The following is an 8,540-nucleotide window of genomic DNA, read 5'->3' on the forward strand; positions in this document are numbered from 1 at the left end:
TTGCAAGAGTAAACTCAACAAATGAACTAGCAATTTAAGCTCAAGTTAACCCAATGCGACTATTTCACACATTTAGCACTAAGAAGCCAAGCTTTAAAGCAAAGAATCACACTTCTCAATCTTATCAAAATATGAAAATTACAAGTTAAGTAAAATTCAATAATCAAAGTGGTTGTAGAATGAAAAAAATTCTTTAATCAAACTTTTAAACACCTTAACACACCAAGTTCACCCACCAACACACTCAATTAAGGTCAATTTCGAAAAGTCCCAAATCCATGAACCCTAATTTGTCAAAGTTCAAATTAAACTCAATTTCACCATTAATTTAACAACCCAACTTGATAGATAAGCTTTCTCTAGTCTATTTCACCACAATCAAGCAAGAGAATGACCAAATTTTGACTTTCAAATTCTAGGGTTCATCGACCTACGAAATTGAATTTAAAAACTCAATACCTTGCTTTGGATGAAAGGAAATTTGTGAATGGGTGATGGGGAATAGACTACAGGGGCGAAAGCTTGGATTTAGAAACAAGAACTAGGTGATTTGGTTGAGAATTGAGAGAGTTATGGGATTTTTTTGTGTGGGTGAGTTTGAGAGAGTATGAGTGTTTGTGAGGGGAGGGAGAGTGAGGAAGATGAAAATCGAGGGTTGTGGGCTAGGTTTAGGGTCGTCTGGTTCGGTTTAGGTGGGAAGGGACCGGTCCAATTTAATTGAAACCGGGATTAGATCGAAAATCACTTACCTGAACCGGTCGTGGAGCGACCTGAGGTAGTTGCTCTAGGAGGTCGCTCTCAAATCGACACAACCCGAGCGACCTTGGGGTGTCGCTGAGGTGCGTCGCTCTCAAATCGACATAACCCGAGCGACCCTGGGGTGTCGCTGTGGTGACCTCCCTCTGGAGCTGGAGCGACTTCGTGTCATCGCTCTAGGAGGTCGCTCCGAGAGTATTTTTCGAGCCCCAAAATGCCGTAAATCCGAGCGACTAATTACACTCGCTGCGGAGACGTCGCTCCCAGCTGGAGAGAACTTTCACCCTCGCTCCAGGTCCTCGCTCCCACGCCTGATTCTTTGCTCAAACCGGATCGATCAAGCACCTGCACACAACTTCAATTCTTTTTTTTTTTTAGAAATATGATGAAAATGAAAATACTAATGCAATATGTACAAGGATATATTAAGACTTCCTCCCAAGTGAGCTTATTTTAAGTCTCTAGCTTGACTTTGCCTCCTTTTAGATTAGGCCGGGGTAGGATCAGAAAGTGGAGTTGAAACCCCATCTTCCTCTGGTCCTGTCGCCATGTAGAGCTTAACCCTTTGCCCATTGACTATGAAGTCTCTTCCATCAGTACTCCACAAAACTATTGCCCCATATGACCTAACCTCCTTGACCTTGAAAGGACCAGACCACCTTGACTTAAGCTTTCCTAGAAATAGCTTCAACCTAGAGTTGTAGAGAAGAACTTGATCTCCTTCTTTAAACTCTCTCTTCAGGATATTCTTGTCATGGAAAGCTTTAGTCTTCTCCTTGTAGATCCTTGAGTTTTCAAAAGTATCCATTCTTATCTCATCAAGCTCATGTAGCTGAAGAAGTCTTTTCTCCTTGGCACTCTTGATGTCAAAGTTCAGCAACTTTACTGCCCATAGTGCCTTGTACTCAAGCTCCACTGGCAGATGGCAAGCTTTCCAGTACACTAGGTTGAAAGGTGTGGTCCCCAGAGGTGTCTTGTAAGCTGTCCTATAAGCCCAAAGCGCATCATCAAGCTTAATGGACCAATCCTTCCTTGTAATCCCCACAATCTTCTCCAAAATGGACTTGATCTCTCTGTTAGAAATCTCAACTTGACCACTTGTTTGAGGATGGTAAGGAGTTGCTACCTTGTGCTTTACACCGTTCTTCTTGAGAAGTCCCTCAAGCAGTTTGTTGATGAAATGAGAGCCTCCATCACTGATCACAACTCTTGGAACTCCAAACCTTGGAAAGATGATGCTCCTGAACATCTTGGTTACAACTCTAGCATCATTGGTGGGGCTTGCAATAGCTTCCACCCATTTGGAGACATAATCAACATCTACAAGGATGTATTTGTTGCCAAAGGATGATGGAAATAGTCCCATGAAGTCAATACCCCCACACATCAAACACTTCAACATCAAGGATTGGGTTTTGAGGCATTGTGATGTTCCCTCTCCTTTGGCATGAATCACACTTTGAAACAAAGTCTTGTGTATCCTTAAACATGTGTGGCCACCAGAATCCAGCTTGTAGCACCTTTGCAACAGTCTTGAAGGTAGCAAAGTGGCCTCCATAGGATGATCCATGACATTGTGTAAGGATCCCATCAATCTCCTCATTAGCAACCACTCTCCTATAAAGTTGATCCTTGCAGAGAATGTAGAGGTAGGGCTCATCCCAGTAGTACCTCTTTAGATCCTTGTAGAACTTCTTCTTGGCATAGCCCACAAGATTCAAAGGTTCTTTTCCTGTGGCTAGGTAGTTCACCAAATCAGCATACCAAGGTTCTTTCTCTTCTGTTGCCTTGACTTCTTCAAGCTTTCTACCAGTCTCACAAACTGCCATCACTGCTCCAATAGCCATGATCTGCTCCTCTGGAAGTCCTTCGTCAATAGGAATGCCACACTCCACTCTCAGCCTGGACAAGTGATCAGCTACACCATTCTCAACTCCTGGCTTGTCTTTGATCTCTAAATCAAACTCTTGAAGCAAAATGATCCATCTCAAGAGCCTGGGTTTTGCATCCTTCTTGGCCAAAAGGTGTCTCAAAGCAGCATGATCTGTGTAGACAATGACTTTAGATCCCACCAAGTAGCTTCTGAACTTCTCAAAGGCAAAGACAATGGCTAGCATCTCCTTCTCTGTTGTGGCATACCTCATCTGAGCATCATTCAGGGTTTGGCTCGCGTAGTAGATCACATGGGTCTTGCCATCTTTCTTCTGCCCCAAAACCGCTCCCACAACATAGTCACTAGCATCACACATGATCTCAAAGGGGAGATCCCAATCAGGTGGCTGGACAATTGGAGCACTGATGAGTTCACCTTTCAGCTTCTTGAAGGCTTCTAGACATTCCACATCAAAGCTGAAAGTGGCTTCTTTGCACAGCAGCCTGGTCAATGGTCTAGTGATCATGGAGAAGTCCTTGATGAATCTTCTGTAGAACCCAGCATGACCAAGAAAACTTCTGATGTCTTTCACTGTCTTTGGTGGGGGCAAACCAACCATAACATCGATCTTAGCCTTATCCACCTCAATCCCCTTCTCTGAAATCTTGTGTCCCAGCACAATCCCTTCCTTAACCATGAAGTGACACTTCTCCCAATTCAGCACAAGGTTGGTGTCTTCACATCTCTGTAGGACCCTGCACAAATTTGACAAACAAGCAGAAAACGAAGATCCGTAGACAGAGAAATCATCCATAAACACCTCCACAACATCCTCAATTAGATCAGAGAAGATTGACATCATGCACCTTTGAAAGGTGGCTGGAGCATTACATAGACCAAATGGCATTCTTCGATATGCGAAGGTACCATAAGGACATGTGAATGTCGTTTTCTCTTGATCATTGGGATGTATGGAGATTTGGAAGAACCCTGAATATCCATCGAGAAAGCAATAAAATGGGTGATTTGCAAGTCTCTCAAGCATCTGATCAATAAATGGTAATGGGAAATGATCCTTTCTAGATGCAGAGTTTAGTTTTCGGTAATCAATGCACATTCTATGACCTGTGATGGTTCTTGTTGGTATCAATTCATCCTTGTCATTTCTAATTACAGTGATACCACCTTTCTTTGGTACAACATGCACAGGAGATACCCATTTAGAATCTGAAATAGGGTAAATAACACCAGCATCTAATACAACATCCTTCAGGTTAGGATTTAACCTTCTTTGATGCTCGATAAAAGTCATTGATTCATCCTCAAGATGTATCCTATGCATGCACAAATAGGGTGATATTCCTTTGATGTCATCAAGTGAGTAACCTATTGCTTTTCTAAATCTTTTAAGTGTTTTCAAAAGTTCAGATAGCTCAGTTTCAGTAAGTTCACTACTCACAATGACATGATAAGTTTCATTAGGACCAAGGAATGCATACCTTACACCATGGGGGAGAGGTTTAAACTCCACTTTAGGCGCCTTAAGCTCGCTCCAGTCATCTTGCTGGGTGTCCTCTTGTTGAGTGACTGGGGCTTCTTGATGAACCACTTGTGGCAGCTCCTCATACTGATCCTTACTAACAAACCCTTTGTGTGAATCCAGCATCATCCCATAGGCAGTACTCTCCAGGTTCTCAATCACTTCAACCTCTCTTTCTATTGTCAAAGCATGCTGTAGAGGGTCTTCTAGTGACAACTCTTCAAGGAGCTCATCAGCAAGGGCGTCCATCTCTTCAATGTAGAAGACTTGCCCTTGAATTGTTGGTTTGTTCATTACCTCCTTGATGTCAAAGTGGAGAATGTGCCCTTTACCCAAGTGGAGATCAATCTGGCCCTCTTTCACATTAACAATAGCTCCTGCTGTAGGTAAGAAAGGCCTTCCAAGGATTAAGGGATCTTGAGCTTCCTCACCCATCTCAAGCACCACAAAGTCTATATGGATCTCATAGTTTCCAACCATCATGGGGAGGTCTTCCAAGATACCCACAGGGTACTTCACTGAACGATCAGCCAATACCAGAGAAAGTCTACACTTCTTGTACTGAGTGAAACCAAGCTTCTTAGCAACAGATAAATGCATCAAGCTGACACTAGCTCCCAAATCGCAGAGACATCTATCAAATACCATAGGTCCAAGAGCACATGATAATGTGAAGCCTCTGGATGATGGCACTGCACTCATGAGTGAGAATCATCATGCCCTCCATCTCTTTCTTCTTTGCAGCTACAGCATCTTTCAGGAACTTGCTATATTGAGGAATCAGCATGAAAGCATCAATAACGGGCATTGTGACTTGAACTTCACTCATCTGCTTCTCAAATAGAGCTTTGTACTTCTCTAGCAGTTGCCTCTTGAATCTACCAGAGAATGGAAGTTTGGGTTCATAGGGAGGAGGAACAAAAGAATTCTCACTTGCTGGAACAACAACTTCACCATCTTTCACTGTTTTCTTCTCTTCCCCAACATTTCCTTTACTTTTGGCTTCCACAATCTTCTCCAAAATCTCATCATTGATCTTCTCATCAACAATCACCACTTCATCATCTATGTTGATGGCCACCCCCTCACCTTGTTTCTCAGCATCCTTGGTGAGAGCTCTATGAGGTAACTCCTTACCATTACTGAGGGTGATAGCTTTCATGGTCTCTTTGGGATTTTGCTCAGATTTTCCAGGTAAAAAACCTTGTTGGCGATTTTGGTGAGTGTTCATGGCAGCAAACTGGTTCTCCAAAGCTTTGAACTTGTTGTTTAGATCATTGTAGCTCCCATCAATCTTTGAGTGAAGGTTCTTCAACTCATAACCAACATGCTTCTCACTTCTAGTCTGAGACTCCAAGATTTGTTTCAGTAGGGCATCAGTGCTGCTTTCTTGAGGAGTAGAGGTAGAAGGATTAGCTTGTTGTTGGGAAGAATGGTGTCCTTTGTGGTTGAAACCAGGAGGAGGGTTTTGCTGAGGCTGATAGCTACCTTGCTGGTTGTTCCTAGGCTGATAACCACTCTGTTGGTTGTTGGAATATGATTTTTGTTTGTTGTACTGAAAGGTTGACTCTTTTTTTTTACCAGCTACCATTGTTGTTAATGAAACACAACTCTTTTTGACCTTCCAAACCCTCAAACTCATGGACAACCGGTGGTGTCTCTTGGTTTGGGTTACCAACAAAGTTCAGCTGCTCTTGGGTGGATTTATCAGCAATGAGTATGTCTATCTTATCCTGTAGAGCCTTTAACTCCTTCCTTGTCTGCTTGTCATCTGTTCTACTGCCTCTGTCGTGGTCTCCACTGTAGACTGCATCACTCTTTACCATGTTGTCAACCAGCTCTTCTGCATCTTCCTCAGTTCTTCCCAAGAAGAACCCATTGCTAGCTGTATCCAATCTGGCTCTGTACTTAGGAAGAGCACCCCCGTAGAATGTGCTCAGTAAGCTTTCCTTAGAGAAACCATGGTGTGTGCATTGAGCTTGGTAGCCCTTGAATCTCTCCCAGGCTTCACTAAATCCTTCCAAGTTCTTCTGTTGAAAGCTGGAAATCTAATTTCTCAGCTTAGCAGTTCTTGAAGTAGAGAAGAACTTCTCCAAAAATGCTTTCTTGCAGTCATCCCAGGTGGTGATAGAGTCGCTGGGTAGAGACTTCTCCCACTGACGTGCCTTATCCCCCAAAGAGAAAGGGAATAGCTTGAGCTTTAAGGCATCCTCGGACACACCATTGGTTTTTGACAATCCACAGTAGCTGTCGAACCTGTCCAAGTGATCAAATGGGTGCTCTAGAGCCAAGCCATGATACTTGTTGTTCTCGATCACGTTGAGGAGTCATGATTTGATCTCAAAGTTGTTAGCTGCCACAGCCGGTGCTCGGATTCCCAGTCTATGACCATGAATGTTGGGGCGGTCATAAGTGCCAATGGGTCGAGCTGCTCGCTGTGGGTGTTGTGGAACGTTGTTGGCTCCATTGGCGTTCGCATCATCTTGAGGTTGGTCTCCCATATCAATATCCAATCTCTGCAAGTGAGCCTGTTGCTCTTCTTCTCTTCTCTTTCTAGCACTCTCTCTCTCTCTAAAGCTCTGATGTCTGCAACTCTTGGAACTAGGTTTGATGGACCCCTGCTCCTCAAATTCATACACATGAAAGTAAAAGGGAGGTGAAGAAGGAGAATCAGTAACAAAAGAAAAAAAAATGACTTAGTCTCAAGCAAGTGACTAAATCTCAATGTTCAAATCTACTCAGAATTTGGCAACAGCGCCAATTTGATGTTAGGAGTTTTCAAGGCTCCTAAGACAAAATGATGTAGTGTAAAAGATTTTCGAACCAATTCTAAGGGATTTCAAAGCACTGAGAATGCAAGTACTCACTTAATCTAAGTGCAACCGGTGATTTAAAAGATTTCTAAACTAATGATTAATGCTAATGCAGTTGCAGAATAATAAAAACGATAAATGAAGTAACTTTCTTGACTAAGGGAAAAGAGAACTCATGGGCATAGGGATTAGACCTTTGGTGATCAAGTTTCGAACTAAGGATTGCAAACGATCAATCAAACTATCAACCTTAAGCTTAGACACAGTTCTAAACAAGCTCTATGTCTAGATGAATGTTCATTTACTAACACATTTCAACTTCAATTGTCTTTGGTTGAATAATATGAAAGCAATCATTACTAACAAGTCTAATGGCTATCTTAGCATCTCTAACAACAAATGTCTTTGGCAAAGTATGCTAAAAGGTTAGAAGAGTTGTCTCAAGCATTTCATCAAACACCTTTTGGGTGGAAAATGCCTAAAGATCAACTTTTGAGAGGCCAACTCAGAAGATGCATTATGAATACTCTACTAGCAAGGACTAAGAATGATCTACACTAAAACATCCTAGTTATAACATAATCACCATTAATCTCCCTAACCCATGAATTCAAAAGGTGATTACTCACTAATCTCCATGATTCCTCTTAAACCCATATTGGATTTCAGATTAATCATGTAGAGAAGAATCGATATGAAAACAACAGGATTGCAATAACAAAAATGATCAATTGAATCAAAGAGATGAATTTTCCAAGAGGTTTTTGGTGGTTTTCTTAAGATAAAAGTAGGCCTGGGCGTTCGGGTACCCGTTGGCATTCGGGTCGGGTTTTTCGGGTTTTCGGATTTTCGGGTTTACGCTTCTAGGTCCCATACTAAAATTTTATTAGTACGGGTCAGGTTCGGATAATAACACTTCGGGTTCGGTTCAAAATTGTATTGCATCATAAAACCCATAAAGTAATCATATATCGTACGGATTCGGGTTATATCGGTTCGATTCAGATATAATCAAAGTAACAAATAAAATTTTTGAAGTAAAACATAAAAAAAAACATCAAAATTAAATAAAAATTAATCTATCACATATAAAATTGATAAAATAACAATAAAATGTTAAATCAAACATGAAAACAAACATCATTTGTAAAAAATATGTATTGCCTTATAGAGAGTAAACTTTTTATTTCAATGAGCAAATTATAAAATACTTATTTATAACTAATTGTGTACTTAAAGCATTTATTAGAATTTTAATATTTATTATTATATATAATATTACCACAAATATTGAATTTAATAATTTGAATACTTATATATATTTCAAAATATTTATATTGACTATTAATTTCGGATTTTTCGGGTTATCCGTTCGGGTTCGGTTAATAACACTTCGGGTTAGGATATTTTTTTTACCACCCTACAAGACCCGTTCGGGTATTTTTTCGTTTCGGGTCGGATAACGGATTGGGTTTTCCGGTTCGGGTTCGGTTCGGATTTCGGGTTCCGGATTTTATGCCCAGGCCTAGATAAAAGATAATCTGCCTCCAATGGCTTA

At 41.2% G+C, this 8,540-nt stretch overlaps 1 non-coding gene across 1 annotated transcript; it reads left to right on the forward strand.

Moving 5' to 3' along the window:
* The first annotated feature begins 6,125 nt into the window (after nt 1-6,125).
* LOC125605092 lies at nt 6,126-6,232 on the forward strand. The gene has a single exon (XR_007336638.1). It is a non-coding gene; the product is annotated as a small nucleolar RNA R71 (small nucleolar RNA).
* Nucleotides 6,233-8,540: the final 2,308 nt, after the last annotated feature.

Source organism: Brassica napus, unplaced genomic scaffold (genome assembly GCF_020379485.1).
Source record: "Brassica napus cultivar Da-Ae unplaced genomic scaffold, Da-Ae ScsIHWf_69;HRSCAF=117, whole genome shotgun sequence".
Taxonomy (NCBI): Eukaryota; Viridiplantae; Streptophyta; class Magnoliopsida; order Brassicales; family Brassicaceae; genus Brassica; species Brassica napus.